The 18602-nt window shown below is 38.2% G+C and overlaps 1 protein-coding gene and 1 non-coding gene across 5 annotated transcripts in view; one reads left to right on the top strand and one right to left on the bottom strand.

The window, feature by feature from the left end:
- Positions 1-18602, top strand: part of NAA15 (N(alpha)-acetyltransferase 15, NatA auxiliary subunit) — a 72919-nt gene that overhangs the window by 7408 nt on the left and 46909 nt on the right. The window lies entirely within an intron of this gene.
- Positions 8115-8187, bottom strand: TRNAK-CUU. Its single transcript has one exon. It is a non-coding gene; the product is annotated as a tRNA-Lys (tRNA).

Raw genomic sequence — 18602 nt, 5'->3', positions numbered from 1 at the left:
TGAGGAGTCTGCTGAATCAGATAGTAAGGCTCAGTCATCTGTAGTTTCATAAAGCTCTACAACTGATTTCAACACAGATTTGGGGGTGAGGACCAGTGCATTATTATAAAACAGGGATATAAAATGTTAGAAAAATTTTATAGTTTAGAATTGCTTTGTGTTTTTCAGAAAATGTAAAGATCAGGTTGAAGTTTTGGAATGGCATAGGTATCTGGGAAACTGGTGTGGCAGAGCAAGCCACATAACTAATCATTGGGCCTAGGCAACCATCAGTATTAAATACAACTTTGTTGTCTATTTATAGGTAGTAGCTGTATTGAAGAGAGAAAAACTTAAGATTCCTAGTGAAAAATAGTTCTGAAAAAAATGTCAGTTGCTAGTGCTGATGGTAAGAAAGCAACTGAAGAGGTTTAAAAGAGTGATGTTTTGAATAAATATTAGGGTTTGGAGGGGGAATTTTATGCTGTGATTGTAGTCTTGACTTTTGAGAATTTCCCTGGAATGTCAGCTTTACACCTAACTTCTAGGCTGTTTTATAGTGTATGCTGTACAAACATGAAGTTGTAACTTTCAAAAAACTAGTTTAGCTTGTTACATATTTTTTTCCCTCTTAGGTAAGATAGGAATTATATTGTTTACTACTTAATTTGGAATGAAAATAATTCCTTAAGATTTTAATTTAACAAAAGAAGTCTTTTTGGGCTATTTAAAATAAAAGTTGTAGTATAGAAATAAATGATGGAGAGGTTAATGTTTTTGTTACCTGATATGCTGTATTCCACTGAAAATTTACTTGGTTAGTGTAATAGGAACACATTTTCAGTTGAGATAATTTGAAATATCTACCAAAGCCCACTGAGGAAATTGTAATATCATACTCTTATTTTAAGTCAGTGAGGTTGGTTTTTGTTTTTGTTTTTGTTTTTGTTTTTAAGTAAGCTCTAGGTCCAACTTGGGGCTTTACTTCGATGACCCTGAGATCAAGAGTTACACGCTCTACCCACTGAGTCAGCCAGGGGCCCCTGGCCAGTGATATTTTTAGTCTTAAAGATTCCATTTGAGGGGTGCCTAGGTGGCCCAGCAGGTTGAACATCCACCTCTTCAGCTCTGGTTCGGTTTGTGGGTCCCTGCAGGGCTCCCTGCAGGCTTTCAGGCTGTCAGCAGGAGCCTGGTTGGGATGCTCTTGCTCTCCCTTTCTCTCTGCCTCTCCCTGTTCTCTTTCTCAAAATAAACTTGAAAAAAAAAAAAAGATTCCATTTGATTTCATCATGTAGGAGATTATTTAAACATTTCTGTGTGTCATCTGTAAGAGTTGTTTTATCTAGATCTTGTATATAGAAGGAGAAATGAAAGTTTGCTTTGAAAGTATAGACCTAGAAAAAAGTCTCTAAGGTTGGTCCAGTTTATAAAAATTTGTTTTCCCTATAATAATGGCTTCCATTTAATATGGTACTCTTTATTTTTCAGAGAGATCTCATTGGAGATTACAAGATCATCTTTGATTATCAGGGCTTTGGAACTGAGTCAGAATCTTTAAGAAGAGGGGAAATAATGTAAACTAGCATTATTGAATTTTTTTTTTTTAATTTTAGAGAGAGAAAGGGCACAAGAGCAAGCACAGGCATAAGCAGGGGAGAGGGGTAGAAGGAGAGAAAGAAAATTCCAAGCAGGCCCCATGCTCAGCACGGAGCCCAATGTAGGGCTTGATCCCATGATCCTGGGACCATGACCTGAGCTAAAATCAAGAGTTGGATGCTCAACCAACTGAAATCAAGAGTTGGGCTCCCCTATTGCATATCTGTTTTGAGCCACATTTTATGCTAGGCTTTTCTTACACATTAGTTGATATAAACATTGCAGCTCCCCTTTGAGGAAATTGTAGTAAGTATTGACAATACTTAGGATTACATAGTAAAAGAAGATTTCTGATTGCTTTAATATAGTTATTTGTGCTGTATCAGGACAAATGGGTTCCTAAAAGTCACTGCACTGTACAGAGTCATGCAATAAAAACCACAGGGCTTATGGAAAAAATGAGGTTTTTCTCAAAATTAATTTTCTCTCAAAAATTTCATTAGTGAAGGGGTGCCTGGGTGGCACTCTTGGTTGGGCATCTTGATCTCCTGGTTTGTGAGATCGAGTTCCATCTTGGGCTCTGCATTTCTCTACCCCTCCCTCTCTCTTTCTCAAAAATAAATAATAAACTTAAAAATGTTTTTCATCAGTGAAAAAAGCAAAGGTAAGAACTGAATTAAAATTACAGCATAATTTTGATATGTTAAATAGTTAACAAATACATAAATAATACAGAGTAATTACTGCCCTTTATCTTGGAAAAGACCAAAAGTTTGTTTTTTGTAAATGAATGTCAGGATTGCAGGGGCACCTGGGTAGCTCAGTTGGTTAATAAGCTTCCAACTCTTGGTTTCAGAGCAGGTCATGATGTCGAGGTTTGTGAGTTAAAGCCAGCTCTGTGAATGTGGAGCTTGCTTGGGATTCTTTCTCCCCATTCTTTCTCAGTCTGTCTCTGTGCCCCTCCCCCACTCACTTGCTCTCAAATAAGTCAGTGAACTTAAAAATTTAAAAAGAAGGATTGCAGCTTATGATTTATTTTGAAGTAATGGAAGGAAAGTTGTCTGCAATCTGCGGAAAAAGTTGTAACACCAGATATAGATGGGTATCGGGTCATAACAGTCAGAATGTTTGAGGTGTCTGTCTCTCCTGTACATGCCTATGTGGCTTGTTTCAGCTGGGTGCAGTTTTCTTTGTTCACCTGGTACTTCTGGTAACAGAACCAATCATGAAATCTGAAATGTAGTGTGTTTAGAATATTCTTTAATATGTTAATCATCGTGTAACAAACATGTATTTTCATATCAAGCATTATAGCAGAACTGACTGTTCATCCTCCTACGGTCCTACAGTGATCACACAGCCTAGGTTTGGGTAACTTCCTTCACTCTGGTATGGGACTGTTGCTAAGCCAGAACTTCTTGCATTTAGTATCTGAGCTAGTGTCACATTCTTTGCCATCCTAGTTGCTGTTAAGAAGAGAAACTTATTTCAATATTTTCTTTGTTAAGGAGAAGGTTTGTTTCAGATCATCAAAAGTTTCAGGTTAATTCATTTTAATTTTAAAAAGTGTTTATAGTAAAACCATGATTGGAAACATAATAATTCCAGAAACATGCTTGTAATCCAAAGTAGTTGTATATCAAAGTGTATTTCCCCATAAGAAATAATGGAAACTCATGGGGTGCCTGGGTAACTCAGTCAGTTGAGCATCAGGCTTCAGCTCAGGTCATGATCTTGCGGTTTGTGCGATTCAAGTGCTATATCAGGCTCTGTGCTGACAGCCAGCTCAGAGCCTGGAGCCTGTCTTCGGAATCTGTGTCTCCCTCTCTCTCTGACCCTCCCTGCTCACGCTGTCTCTCTCTCAAAATAAATAAAACATTAAAAAAAAAATAATGGAAACTCAGATGATTTGTTCCACACCCCAAAATATTCACATAAAAACTGTTGCAATATTGCAATATAATACCAAATAATAAAGAAAATACAAAAGAAAAACAAATTAACCTGCACTTGCCTTTGAAAACCTTTGTGACTGGTGTGTGAGGGAGACAAGAGAAAGGACGGCTATTGTGTAGGACGACTTTCATTGCTATCACTAATGGAATCACTGCTATGTGTTGGCTTAATGGAATCTTTTTCTGTGTGGGGGCCATTGTATAAGCCCGCATGGATGTTGATGACAGTACAGCATTAATAAACTCTTGTCACCTACTGTTATAATGTGTTTAATGTAACTGGCAATAAGGCAGCAGAGGAAAGGGTCTGTATCTGCAGGCAGCCTGACCTAGAATGAAGCAAAGCATTCCCAAGCTTGCTTTTGTATGGGAAAGCAAAGGACTGTCCAGAGGTGCTTGAGGTGAAAAAAACTATACTAGTGCCAGAAGTGCCAGCACCTTCCAACATCCTGAAAAACCATTGGTTTCTGCCAGACACCATGGCCTGAGACCAAGCATCCAAGCATGGGCGACGATCACCCACAATCCCACAATGAGAGAGAGTGAGAGAGCGAGAACCATTGGTTCATTTGTGATGTGATGATTGGCGTCACGTACTAGTATTGCAAGACAGCACTCATTTATCAAGTTAAAATTTATTAGAAATGTTTGCTTGTCTTGCAGAATTCTCACAAAACAAGTTACTCTCAATCCAAGGTTTTACTGTATTTATTTAATTGAGAGAGCGAGGTTGCAAGCATGAGTGGTGGGGGAGGACGGAGAGAGAGAATCCCAAGCAGGCTATGTACTGTCAGTGCCCATCTGGATGAGGGGCTCCATCTCACTAACCATGGGATCATGATCTGAGTCAAAATCGAGTCAGATGCTTAACCAACTGAGCCACTGAGGCACCCCAGGCTAATTCATTTTAAAGATTTGGGGGTGGGTGGGAGATGATATTTTATTTATTTCTTAAACACTTATGTTTATTTTTGAGAGAGACACACACACAGAGCTGGAGCTGGTGAGGGGCAGATAGGGAGGCACAGAAGCCAAAGAAGGCTCCAGGCTCTGAGCTGTCAGCAGAGCCCCATGCAGGGAGCTTGAACTTGTGAACTGCAAGATCATGACCTGAGCTGAAGTCAGCAGCTCAATGACTGAGCCACGGAGGCACTCTGGGGAGACAGTATTTTAAAAACAGGAAATAAAACATTACACATTTTTTTCAATTTGTGTGCATTAAATTTTTTTAATGTTTGTTTTTGAGAAAGAAGGAGAGAGACAGTGTGAGCAGGAAGGGGCAGAGAGAGGGAGACAGAATCTGAAGCAGACTCCAGACTCTGAGCTGTCAGCACAGAGCCTGACACAGGGCTCAAACCAATGACCTGAGCCGAAGTGAGATGCTTAACTGACTGAGCCACCCAGGTGCTTCTTCACTTTGTGTTTTGAAACAATTTTGATTGTCAGTGGAGGGAGCCTGATATGGAAATAACAATAGAAAGGTTCAGGGTTTGAATCCTGGCTCTGCTTTGTTTTATCCCTTACCCTTCTTAAGTCTCAGTTTGCAAATCTGAGTAAAAAGAACAGTACTTTTCTGACATCTCACTGGTCAGGTGGTAAGATATATATAAAAGTACCTGGCAGACAGTAAAGCATTTGAATTAGTACTTGCCTTGTGGTAGGTTTAGTCTATTAAGAACTTTAGTTTTCTCATTGATCTCATCTTTCTTTTATGTTATCCTTATCATGTATCTTAAAAAATGGTGTTTTTATTTTGTTTTGTATATTCTTTTGGTATTTAGGAAGTTACATATTTTTGTTCTAGTCAGTTCCCTTTATACCTTTGAAAATTCCCATTGTCCTCTTTTTGTCTTATTTAGGCTTCTGCTAGTTGATTTGTTAGCTTTATTTTTATCTTTTTTTTTTTTTTTAAAGGTTTATGTATTAGTGAGAGAGTGAGCATGAGCTGGGAAGGGCAGAGAGATCTGAAGCGAGCTCTTCACTGACAGCAGCTAGTCTGATGTGGGGCTTGCAAACCGCCAGATCGTGACCTGAGCCTAAGTTCCATGTTTCACCCACTGAGCCACCCAGGAGCCCCTGATTTCTTAGCTTTAAATTAAATTAAATCCATTGAGGGGTGCCTGGCTGGCTAAATCATAAAGTATGTGATTCTTAAAAAAATTTTTTTTAAATGTTTATTTTTGAGAGAGAGAGAGAGCACAAGCCTGGGAGGGGCCGAGAGAGGGAGACGGAATCCAAAGCAGGCTTCAGGCTCTGAGCTGTCAGCACAGAGCCCAGCTTGGGGCTTGAACTCATGAACCTTAAGAACTTGACCTGAGCTGAAGTCAGACGCTTAACCATCTGAGCCACCCAGGTGCCCTTTAATGATTCTTGATCTCAGCCCCTTGTTGGGTGTAGAGATGACTTAAAAATAAAATCTTAGGGAAAAAAAAAGTAAATAGGACTTGAAAAAATAAATTCATTGAACCTCATTTCTTACGTGTGAGACAGTGAATGAGCTATTATACTTATTTTTTCCTATGTCTCTTTTTCCTTTGACGTTTTAAAGTTATATATACTTAGTGAGACTGTGTCATTTTATGTACTAACCTTCCACCCTTAACAATACCTTTGTTTTAGATTTAGTTGTATAATTATAGTTTATATTCACCAGCAGACCTTTAGATGAAGTTTTCTCAATCATCTATTGATTGGATGAAGTTTACTGTATGCTAGAGATTCCTGAGCAGTGCTTGTGGAAATCTCTTAAGTTCTTACATGGTTATTGAACAGTTTTTCTATAGCATTGATATTTGAAGGACAGTTTGGCTGGATTTAAATTCTCTGGCAGACATCTTTATAGGTTTTTTGAAAATATCGACCTGCTCTTGTCTTGCTTGTATGTTGCTGATACCACATGATTTCTTTGTAGATGAGTTAGTCTTTCTTTTTGGAGATCCTAGGGGTTTTTCTGTATATGTAAAACTGAATCATTTTTCTTGGATTATATCTCTGCGTTGACTCTTCTGGATAAATTTTTCCTGGTACATTGTTTCAGGCTGGGAAAGTATAAGTGAGGTAGGAGCAGGGCGGGCAGAGGATTTGAAGCAAGCTCTGTGCTGACAGGCTGACAGCAGTGGGACTCCATGTGCAGCTCGAACTCACGAACCGCAAGATCATGATCTGAGCTGAAGTCAGACACCCAGCTGACTGAGCCACCTAGGTACTCCTAGATCATATATCTTGAAGTTTAGTCTTCATTACTGAGATGTGGTTGTGCTTTTCTTGTTTCTTTAGTTCAGTCTGTACCTGTTTTTCTGTTTTCCTATTGTTTGTTCATCACTTAAAATTTTGAATATCTGATTTGAGGTGTTCTTTTATATTTTCATCTGGCATTTAATTATGCTGTAGGACATATAGTATTTATTTTTAATTTGCCATGGAGTCTTGTATTGCATGTTTGTTTGTTTTTTTAATCACTAGGCTTTTTGGTGTGTTTCATCTGCTACAAGGTTTTTTACTTTTTTCCATTCCGTATAAGTAACTTGGTATAAGTGCCAGGTTCTTTTTTCTGTTCAGGTTATTTTTAATGGGTTTTACTATACTAATAGTATACACAGTTTTACTTTTGGATGAGGTTTGTGTGGCTTCTTTTTCTATCAAGCCTTCAAATGACAGTTCTTTATAAGGTGGCTCCTTCTTGAAAGCCATGCCTTGCTTAAACTGCTACCTTTGGTCTTTTTTGTTTTTTAAGTTTTTATTTAAATTCCAGTTAGTTAAAATACAGTGTAAGTTAGTTTTGGTTTTCACTCCCATACATCACTAGGTGCTTATCACAGCACATGCACTCCTTAATCCCCACCAGCTGGTTAGCCCATCTCCCCACTCACCTTCCTTCTGATAACCATTGGTTTGTTCTCTATAGTTAAGACTGTTTCTTGGTTTGCCTCTCTCTCCCTTTCTCTTTTTCTCCCCTTTGTTTTGTTTCTTAAATTCCACATATGAGTGAAATCATACAGTATTTTGTCTTTTTCTTACTGACTTATTTTGCTTAGCATAATACTCTAGTTCTCAGGGGCTCCTGGAAGGCTCAGTTGGTAGGCTGACTGTCTTCGACTCAGGTCATGATCTCACAGTTTGTGAGTTCTAGCGCTGCTTCAGGTGAGCTTGTGCCCCGCTTCGGCTTAGTATGAACCCCTCCTCCCTCTCTCTCTCTCTCTCTCTCTCTCTCTCTCTCTGTGTCCCTCGTGGGATTCTCTATCTCTCTGTCCCTTGCTCACTTGTCTCCCCTCTTCTCTCTCCAGAAAAAAAAAATACTCTGCAAATGTTGTTGCAAATGGCAAGATTTCATTCTTTTTTGATGGCTGAGTAATATCTCATTGTGTATATATACCACATATTCTTTATCCACTCATCATCAATTGATGGGCCCTTGGGCTGTTTCCATAATTTGCTATCATAGATATACTGCATCAGGGTGCATGCAGCCCTTTGAATTAGTATTTTTGTATTCTTTAGGTAAATACCTAGTAGTGCAATTGTTGAATTGTAGGGTGGTTCTGTTTTTTAACCTTTTTTTAAAGATTCTGTTTTTAAATAATTCTACACCCAATGTGGGGCTCGAACCCACAGTCCTGAGATCAAGAATCTCATGCTCTACCAACTGAGCCAGCCAGGCACCCTGTGTTTAACTTTTTGAGGAAGCTCCATTTGTGTTCCACAGTGGCTGCACCAGTTTGCATTCCTACCATAAGTGCAAAAGTGTTTCCCTCTCTCCACATCCTTGCCAACACCTTTTGTTTCTTGTGGTGTTGGTTTTAGCTCATCTGACTGTTGTGAGGTGATATCTCATTGTAGTTTTGATTTGCATTTCCCTGATGGTAAGTGATGATAAGCATCTTTTTCTGTGTCTGTTAGCCATATGTATTGTCTTCTTTGGAAAAATGTCCATTTCTTCTGCCCATTTTTAAATTGGATTATTTGTGTTTTGGGTGTTGAGTTTTTAAGTTCTTTATATTCTTTGGCTAGTAACCCTTTGGACATGTCAGTTCCAAATATCATCTCCCATTCAGGAGTTTGCCTTTTAGTTTTGTTGATGTTTCCTTTGCTGTGCAGAAGCTTTTTATTTTGATGTAATCCCAATAGTTTATTTTTGCTTTTGTTTCCCTTGTCTCAGAAGATATGTCTAGAAGTTGATACAACCAGTATCAAAGAAGTTACTACCTGTGTTCTCTTCTGGGATTTTTATGGTTTCAGGTCTCAAATCTAGGTCTTTAATCCATTTTGAATTGATTGTTGTGTATGGTGTAAGAAAGTGGTACCTTTTCCTCTTTTGTATATTGCTCTCCATTTTCCCCAACACCATTTGTCAAAGAGGTGGTCTTAACAGACTTTTTTAAGCCTCTTCTTTTGACCCAGTAGCCATTGCTCTGGCAGTGAAGGATGGGGCCTTCTTCTGAGGGTCAATCATAGTTAATATTAATTTAGAACCTGTTGTATTGATCTTTTGGACAGTTCCCATTGGAGCTTCTGGTATCAAATGTTTATGCACTTATATGTAAATTGGATTTTTTTAGTTGTTTTGTTTTATAATGTTGACTTTGGGTGATTTTGTTTGCTCTCTTCTTCGCTTGTATGGTTTTTATGAGAATTTGTGGCGTGCTTAGAACTTAGGGGGCAGACATCCTATAAAGAGTTTATTTTTGGTTTTATGTGCTAGGCTTGGCAATAATGGCGCTTTAAAAAATTTTGCAGCTTATTTTTTATAATTGAATCATTGGTTATACTTGTTTCTGTGTTCTCATAGCCACTCCATTATTTTTTTTCAAACTCTCCTGGGAGTGTTTGTCATTGAAGTAATTACGAGGTTCTATTATATAACTTCTCATATTAAGCAGGAATCCTTAGTCTTCCCTCAGCTTTTTTTCCTCAAGTGACATAATTTAATGCTGGGGGAAAAAAAAAAGATAAAAACGCATTTTACAATGCATTAACAATCGTGTAGTATCCAGAAAGCAGATGGTGATGGTCACATTGAATTCTGCTGCTAGTGAGACCATATCTAATTTTAACTTCTGGGTCCAAAAGATATGGACCAGTGACTTCCTCAGGTTGATATGCCACAAGAATACTGGTTTACAATTCCCACAGACCTTTCCTTATTCTGAGACTATGTACTTGTTACTTTTAAAATCCTAAAATACCTTTTGCTTGGTGAAATATTAGTGACACATTTTAAAAAATAGTTTACTTAGAAAAAATAAAATTTAGCAACCTCATTTAAAGTATTCAGTTTTTATTTGAAATTTTACTAGTTTTGAAAAAATCTACAAGTATGGAAATGATATTTTATCAACCTCACACAGTGGCCCTGATTGTTAAAGGACTTAAAACTTTCATGTAAGGAACAGCTCAAAGAACAAAGATGTTTAGCTTGAAAAGGAAAACTGAACTCTTACAGAGCTAAAATGAGTAAACAGAAGTTAGAGGGAGCTAGAGCTTGCCTCAGCATATCTAAAAACATTTTAATAAAGAGTGAGCTAGCAGCAGACATGAGCCGTGTGACCACTCACACTGGATGATGTTTAAGGTCTCTTCCAACTAAGAAACTATAAAATAGCCTTGACTTGTTGAGTCATATCTCAGTGGACCTCATTATTTTTTTTATAAGAGAAACATTTATTTATTTAAAAATTTTTTTTAATGTTTTGTTTATTTTTGAGAAAGAGAGAGCTTAAGCAGGGGACGATGAGAGAGAGGGGGAGACACAGAATCCAAAGTAGGCTCCAGGCTCTGAGCTAGCTTTCAGCACAGAGCCCGATGTGGGGCTCGAACCCACGAACCGTGAGATCATGACCTGAGCCGAAGCTGGATGCTTAACCGACTGAGCCACCCAGGAGACCCCCAAAAAATCATGTAATCTGAAAGCCAAATCTAAATTGTATGCACAGTATTTGCCTACTTTCCTTATTTGCTCTGTTGTAATTCCCCCTTCTAGGGAACTCTTTTTTCTCTTAACAAGGATTTGGGAAAAGATAATGAAGTTTCTTTTCTGCAATAGATAACGTTACATAGTTATATAAATAGCCAGCTGTTTTGGAGATTTCTTAACTTCCTTCATATTATCAGTGAAATTGGAGATCATTTTTCTAGAAAGAGCAATGGAATAATTTTCAGCATTGCAACAAAAGTTCTGTTTCTTAACATTGTTGGTTTCATTTCTGTGATCTCATGGTACTATAGTACCTCACCTCAGGCATGGTGCTGATTAACTATGCTGGGCCACAGAGAGGATCCACTTCTGGGATTCCTCTGGCACAGGTGTCTGAGGCTGTGTCCACCTCCTTTTTTTTTTTTTTAAATCCCTCTCTATTCTTCAGATGGAATAAATTTTGATTGGTTTACCAGTACACTGAATCTTTCCTGTTATCACCATTCTGGTACTGAGCTCCTATGATGAGTTTTTCTTCTTCTACCAAAAATGTGTTGGAAAGTTTCAGTAATTGCTTCCTCTGATATTTTTATTTATTATTCTTTATTATTATTTTTATTATTAGAGAGAGAATGAGAGAGCACAAGTGGGGGAGAGGGACAGAGAGACAGAGAGAGAGTGTCATAGCAGGCTCCATGGTGAGCATGGAGCTCCAACTCTTGCAGCTGTGGTTCTAATATCAGTTCAGATTTTTAAATCTTTGTAGTTATTTTTGGATCTGTCCTGCTGATGTGCCATCCAGTAACTAGGCTGGGTCCTGGACGGTGAATCTTATTAGTTCAGTTCTCAGTCTTTGGTATTATAAATAGGATCAGATCTATGCATGTACAGTTTAGGGGTGAACCATGGAGTTCATAAATAACTTTGTGGACTTGTCTTCTCCCTTCTTCCTCTGATGTTCTTGATACTTTTGTTTCCCTGAACCTCCCCTTTTCACCTTCTGGCTAGAAAGCTGGGGTTCTGGTTGTTTCACTGTACTGTGCACTTTTGTGATTGTGTTTATGATTGTCTAGAGCTTTATCAATCTTACTGATCTCAAAGAACTAGCTTTTGGTTTCACTTATTTCCTCTATTTGTTTTTTTGTTTGTTTCATTGATTCTCTTAGGCTTTTTTACTTCCTTTCTGTCTACTGCTCTTATTTTTCTAATTTCTTAAGATAGAAGCTGAGATAATTGGAGACCTTTTATAATTCAGGCTGTTTTCTAACTAGTTATATAATTTTCTCTTTGGTTGTTACCTCTTAGCAACTGGGTGGTAACATGCCTCTCTTCCACTTTTCAGTTAATCTTGCTTGGAGTTTGTTGAGATTCTTGGATTTGCAGATTTCATGTTTTCATCTGATTTATAGGTTTTTTTTAATTTTTTTTGTTTGTTTTATTTATTTTTGATACAGAGAGAGACAGAGCATGAGAGGGGGAGGGGCAGAGAGAGAAGGAGACACAGAACTGGGAGCAGGCTCCAGGCTCTGAGCTAGCTGTCAGCACAGAGCCCGATGCGGGGCTCGAACCCACGAACGTGAGTTCTGACCTGAGCCAAAGCCGGAGGCTTAACCGACTCAGCCACCCAGGCGCCCCTATAGTTTTTTATATTTTCCCTCCTTTAATCTTTTTATCCCTCTTTGAAACTCTGTTATATGTATGTGTTAGACTATTAGGCTACTTGACTATTAGACTACAACTCATTGAGTTTTTTTTTTTCCCCTATATGCCCCACCCCTTCATTTTACTCTTTTCAGCTTCCATTTTGGATCATTTCTGTTATAGATGTTCAAGTTCATTGCAGTCACTTTAAGTTCTCTCAGTGGTTTTATGTTCACTGCACTAGCTTCAGATTCACTTGCAGTGTCTAATATTTTAAGCTCATATGATTAACTTTTCATATTTTGGTATTTTTATTCAACAGTATTCCCCCACCCCCCTTTTTGTAAGAGAGAAAGGGCTTGTGCAGGTGCAGGTGAGGCAGAGGGAAGAGAATCTTGAACAGGCTCCATGCCCAGCGCAGAGCCCAAGACAAGCCTTGTTCTCATGAACCTGAGTTCTCATGGCCTGAGCTGAAATCAAGGGTTGGATGCTTAACCAAGTGAGCCACCCAAGTGCCCCTACAATGTCCATATTTTTTAAGTTTCCATTTTTCTTTTCTTTTTTAATATATCATATTTTTAGCTTTATTACATTAGTAATCTCCATACCCAACATGGGGCTTGAACCCACAACCCCAAGAGCAAGAGTCTCATGCTCTGCCAACTGAGTTAGCCAGGTGCCTGTCTGTCTGTCTTCTTTCCTTTTCTTTTCTTTCCTTTTCTTTCTTTCTAAATTATTTTTAAGTTTATTTATTTCCATTGCACAAGAGCAGGAGAGGGGTAGGGGAGGGAGAGAAAGAGAATCCCAGGCAGACTCCACACTGTGAGTGCAGAGTCCAGTTTGGGGCTAGATCTCATGAATCCTGAGAACATGACCTGAGGTGAGATCAAGAGTCAGATCCTTACGAATTGAGCCCCCCAATTTTTTTTTTAAAGTAAAGTCTTCCCTCACTGTGGGGCTTGAGCTCAGAGCCCTGAGATCATGAGTCACATGCTTGGGGCGCCTGGTTGGCCCTGTTGGTTAAGTGTAAGGCTCTATGCTGACAGTGCGGAGCCTGCTTGGGCTTCTCTCTCTCTTCTTCTCTCTCTTTGCTCTTCCCCCTGCTCACATGCACGTTCTCATAAATAAATAAACATTAACAAAAAATTTTTTAAAAGTCACATGGAGTCCCGACTGAGCCAGCCGTGTGCCTCCCTGTAAGTTTCCATTTTTCTATTGAGAGATTTTGTTTTCTGATTGTGTCCACATTTTCCTTTCAATCCCTTAATATTACCTAATAGCTAAATGTTTTAATGTCTTTGCTACTTCCATCATCATTTTTGAGTAGTTGTTGATTTTTTATTTCCTATAGGTCACAGATCGTAATTTTTAGCTTTACATTTCTAATAATTTTTGTTTTTCATATTGGAATTGGAAATTATAGACACTAGGATATTAAATGTCTGGATCCTATTGTCCTTCTGAAATTTTGTTTTGATCATTAATTTGCTTGTGCACCAGCTTTTCTCCAGGGTTTGTTTTGAGGTTTTAATAAAGATGGGTCTAGATGAGCCTGTTCCTAAGATGTGGTCTTTCTGGGTCTCTACTGAATCTTTGAGTATTTAATAAAGTCTCTAAATTGATGTTAGGAACTCTAATATCTACTCCCACCCATTTATGAGTACCAATAGTTGTTTAGCTCATGCTGCTTGATAGTTGTCTTTTGCCTAATTTCAATAGAATCTTGGAATGAGCCCACTCAGCTTAATATTTGACTAAAGATTATTTGTGCAGATTTCTGAAGCTTCATCTTTGTACAGTTCTCTCTGGTACCCAACCCCATAAATTGCAGCTATTTGAGCAGTTTCTAACTCTGATTTCTGCTTATATCAGTGAGACTGCCATGTTGTTTGGCTTCTCTCTCCCTATTCTGTCTGAAAAATGCCTCTAGGCAGAGAAGAGGATTTTCTTGGGATTTACCTTGTTTCCCTTCTGAGATTTTAGTCCTGTGTTGGCTTTCATCCAACAGCTGAAAATAGTTATTTCGTATTTACTTATTATTAGCTTTATGCTTGGCAGAAGTATCATCTTTTTTTTTTCCAGAGTATTATTTGTCAGTCATTCTACACATTTGGAAGTGGGAATCTCAGAATTGGTGTCTGATTTTTTTTTAAGGTTTTTGTTCATTTTTGAGAGAGAAACAGATCACTAGTGGGGTAAGGGAAGAGAGGGGGGAGACATAGAATTGAAAGCAGACTCCAGGCTCTTAGCTATGAGTACAGAGCCAGACCCAGGGCTCAAACCCACAAACCACGAGATCACAACCTGAGCTGAAGTTGGATGTTTAAATGACTGAGCCACCCAGGTGCCCCTGAATTTTTTTTAATGTTTATTTATTTTTGAGAGAGAGAGAGAGAGAGTGCACGCACACACACAAGCATGGGCACGCGCTTGAATCAGGGAGGGGCAGAGAGAGAGAGAGAGGGAGACACAGACTCTGAAGCAGGCTCCAGACTGAGCTGTCAGCACAGAGCCCAATGTGGGGCTCAAACTCATGATCCATAAGATCATGACATGAGTGGAAGTTGTATGCTTAACTGACTGAGCTGCCCAGGCGCCCCCTTTTTTTTTTCTTATTTTTTTTCTGTGCTACACTATTGAAGGGTAGTAGAAAGGTAGTTATTTATTTTGAGAGAGAGGGAAGGGGATAAGGCAGAGAGAGGGAGGAAGAGAATCCCAAGCAGGCTCCACATTGTCAGTGTGGATCCTGATGTAGGACTTGAAATCAAGAATGGTGAGACAATGACCCAAGCTGAAGTCAGATGCTTAACCAACTTGAACCACCCAGGGGCCCCTAGAAAAGTAGGTATAATGGCTAGGTGTAATGGCTCTGAATCTAGATTGTCTGGGTTTAAATCTTTTTTTCATCACTTAGTAGTTGTGTGACCTTAGCCAAATTATGTAATCTCCTTGGATCTCAGATATCTCCCTTAAAATGATGTTAAAAAGAATACCTACTTCATACCATTAAGATTAAATGGCTTTTTCCTGTCACAGTGCCTTGCACACAGTAAATGTTCAGTAAGTACTAGCTATTAGCATTATTTGTTTTATGTGTCTTTCCCTGATGAGTTATCTCTATGATTTAAGCACTCATTACAATAAGTAGTTTTATTGAAGTCAGTGTTTATTTAAAAAATTAAAAAAAAATTTTTTAATGCTTATTTATTTTGAGAGAGAGCGCATGCTCAACTGGGAGTTGCGAGAGAAGAGGGAGGAAGGGAGGGAGGAGAGGGAGAGAGGGAGAATGAGAATGAATCCCAAGCAGGCTTCTTGCTGCCAGCTCAGACCCCTACTGATTCAAACTCACAAACTGTTGATACTGTGATCTGAGCCAAAATCAAGAGTCAAGCTTTTAAGCTACTGAGCCACCCAGACACCCCTGAAGTCAGTGTTTAAAACCAGAGCTACTTGATCCCAGAGACCACTCTTTTTATTATTTGACTTATTCCTTGATGCAAATTTTTCCATTCCCAGTGTAACTAATATGTAAAAATTACCTACGAATGTAATGCTAGGATTATGACATGGTGAACTTCATGATTTGTTTACTTTAGCAGAGACGGCCTAAACTCCTTTTGTATATTTATTGTGTTGGCTTTGGTACATTTAAGCCTTAGGTGTAAAAGCAGTTTTTAATACAAAGTAAATTAAAAGAGACTACTATTTATTTATTTATTTATGCTATTATTTCAGATAGGTCATTAGTTTTATGTATTCTTTTTTGTTGCTTTCACATATATTTTTGTAATCTCAGCTACTTATAAGTGCTGTTCACATTTTTCCTCTCTCCTTTGGTGAATATGTTTTTATTTTTGTTAAGTATGCATCTCAAATTGGAGTTGTGTTATTGTATGATTATATACTGCCAAACAGTGTTTTTTAAAATCTGGTTTATTGAGGTATAATTTTTATAGAACAAATCTCCTTCTGCCAGACAGTTGAACCAATTAATTCATCAGTTTTCTCTCTTACCAGCAATTTATGAGAGTTCCAGTTGCTCCACACATCCTTCAGTTAATATTGTCTAACATTTTAATCACATTTAATTTAAAGGCGTGGCACACATTTTCACATGTTAATATTTTCTTTAAATTCTTGGTCCTATTTATAATGGTCTTGATATCATTTCCTCATAATTTCAACATTTCTCTCCTTTATGTCTTCAGGTTATAGGTCATGTTTTCCTGATTCTTGGCTTATCTAATCATTTATTGAGTGTTGAGTATTATGAATTTACATTGTTTTATTGGAACTGTCTCTAAAGAATGTTGGGCCTTGTTAATAGCAGGCAGTGAAAGTGCTTGTGTATCAGTCTAGGGCTCTGTTAGGGTGGGTCTAGGGTACACTTAACACTAGGGTTAGTTTTTATCTTCTGCTGAGTAGACCCTTTGCAGTATTGACTGAATTGTGCAGCTGTTCATTGAAGAAGACTCCATTCTGGTGACTTGGAATTCTCAGTACCATATAGGCCTGAAAATTCTTGCTTCCTAGTCATTGTTTTACCTCATGAAGGTTCGCTCTACATATTCAAGACTTAGCATTTAATAATTTTCAGCAACCAATGCATAGGGATCCCATGCAGGTTTTTTTTTTATCTGTTTCTCTGAATAGTTCGATCAGCATTTGCTTTACTGCCTGTTTTTTGGCCTCATTTAACTTCATTCACTGCCTCCAGCTCTGTGTGGACTGTTGTGCTCTGCTTGGGATCCTTTCTCCCTGTACTGTGATCTATAAAGCAGTGGCATTTCTAAGTTTGTCATGTTCCCTGTCCCTGTCCCCCCTCCCCCTTGTGGTTTACAACCCTGCACTACCTATTGTCCAGTGTCTGACAAGTTATTTCATATGTTTTGTCCCGTTTTCTTGTTTATAGTGGAAGGGCAAGTTCAGCCTCACTTATTTCATAATGGCCCAAAGTAGAGTTCCCTTACTGTATTTTTACAGAAATAAATTTTCAGAAAGCTAATTGAGGATTAAGAACATTGTATTTAAAGTGTTCTTTGTATGTATTCAGTTCCTGGAAAACGTTGACAAGTCAAGAGTGTCCGTTTTAACAGTCTTTATAGCATAGCTTACTTTAAAGCTTTTTACTGTTATTGTAATTATTATAAGAAAACCAAACTACTTGTAGGCTTTCTGCAGAGTAAATAGGAACACTGAATTTAGTTATGTTTCTTTGACTACATATGATTAATGATAGCCCTAAGTTACTGCTGCTGCTTTCCCCTCATTCTTATCCCCCAGATCACTGTCTGCTGAGTGTATAGTTGATTGTGAGAGGGGCAGACTGTTAGGAAGATATTGCATTGGAACTAATAGTACCTACTAGAAGATGGAGGTATGAGAGAAAGCAACACCAAAGATAAATAGTTTGGTTTTTTTTCTCTCTTCACATCTGCTTGGGTGAGTTGAGGGGAAAGTATCTACTGAGATGATGAAGACTTGATGCAGAACAGATTGTGGGGAGAAAAATTTAGTTGTGTTTTGGATAGATTAGGTTTGAGATGAGAAGCAACAAAGTAGAGATAGTGAGTACATAGTTGGTTATAGAGCAGTTCTGTAGTTGAGCTTAATTAAGCAGTTGATTTCTTTGATGCCCAATATAAAGTTTTACATTTTCATTGTTTCTACACATTTTTTTCTGCTGTGATTTTCTCATAATTTGCGTTGTCTTTCCCCCATATTTTGTGGGTACAGTTTCAAAGGTTGTGAGTAAAATTTGCTTAAATTTATGACCGTGAATTCTGGCATACATAATCTTACCTTTTGCATGCAGAATTTTTTTCTGTAACAAATACAGTGGTTTAAAAAATTATTAGTGAAACCACATATTAATACCTGAAAGTCAAATAGCACTAAAACATTAATAATGATAAATATATGTTTACTTATACTTTGTCCTGTCACCTCCCACCTTCCTACCACTTTTATTTATTTATTTATTTATTTATGTTTATTTAATTTTCTTTTTAAATAGTTTATTGTCAAATTGGTTTCCATACAACACCTCGTGCTCTTCCCCGTAAGTGCCCTCCTCCATCACCACCACCTCTTTCCCCTCTCCCCCTTTCCCTTCAACCCTCAGTTCATTTTCAGTATTCAATAGTCTCTCAAGTTTTGCATCCCTCTCTCTCCCCAATTCTCTTTCCCTCTTCCCCTCCCCCTGGTCCTCCATTAGGTTTCTCCTGTTCTCCGGTTAGACCTATGAGTGCAAACATATGGTATCTCTCCTTCTCTGCCTGACTTATTTCGCTTAGCATGACACCCTCGAGGTCCATCCACTTTCCTACAAATGGCCAGATTTCATTCTTTCTCATTGCCATGTAATACTCCATTGTGTATATATACCACATCTTCTTGATCCACTCATCAGGTGATGGACATTTAGGCTCTTTCCATGTTTTGACTATTGTTGACAGTGCTGCTATGAACATTGGGGTACATGTGCTCTGATGCATCAGCACTTCTGTATCCCTTGGGTA

Source organism: Suricata suricatta, chromosome 1 (genome assembly GCF_006229205.1).
Source record: "Suricata suricatta isolate VVHF042 chromosome 1, meerkat_22Aug2017_6uvM2_HiC, whole genome shotgun sequence".
Lineage (NCBI taxonomy): Eukaryota > Metazoa > Chordata > Mammalia > Carnivora > Herpestidae > Suricata > Suricata suricatta.
This window is presented reverse-complemented; position numbering and strand designations above follow the sequence as displayed.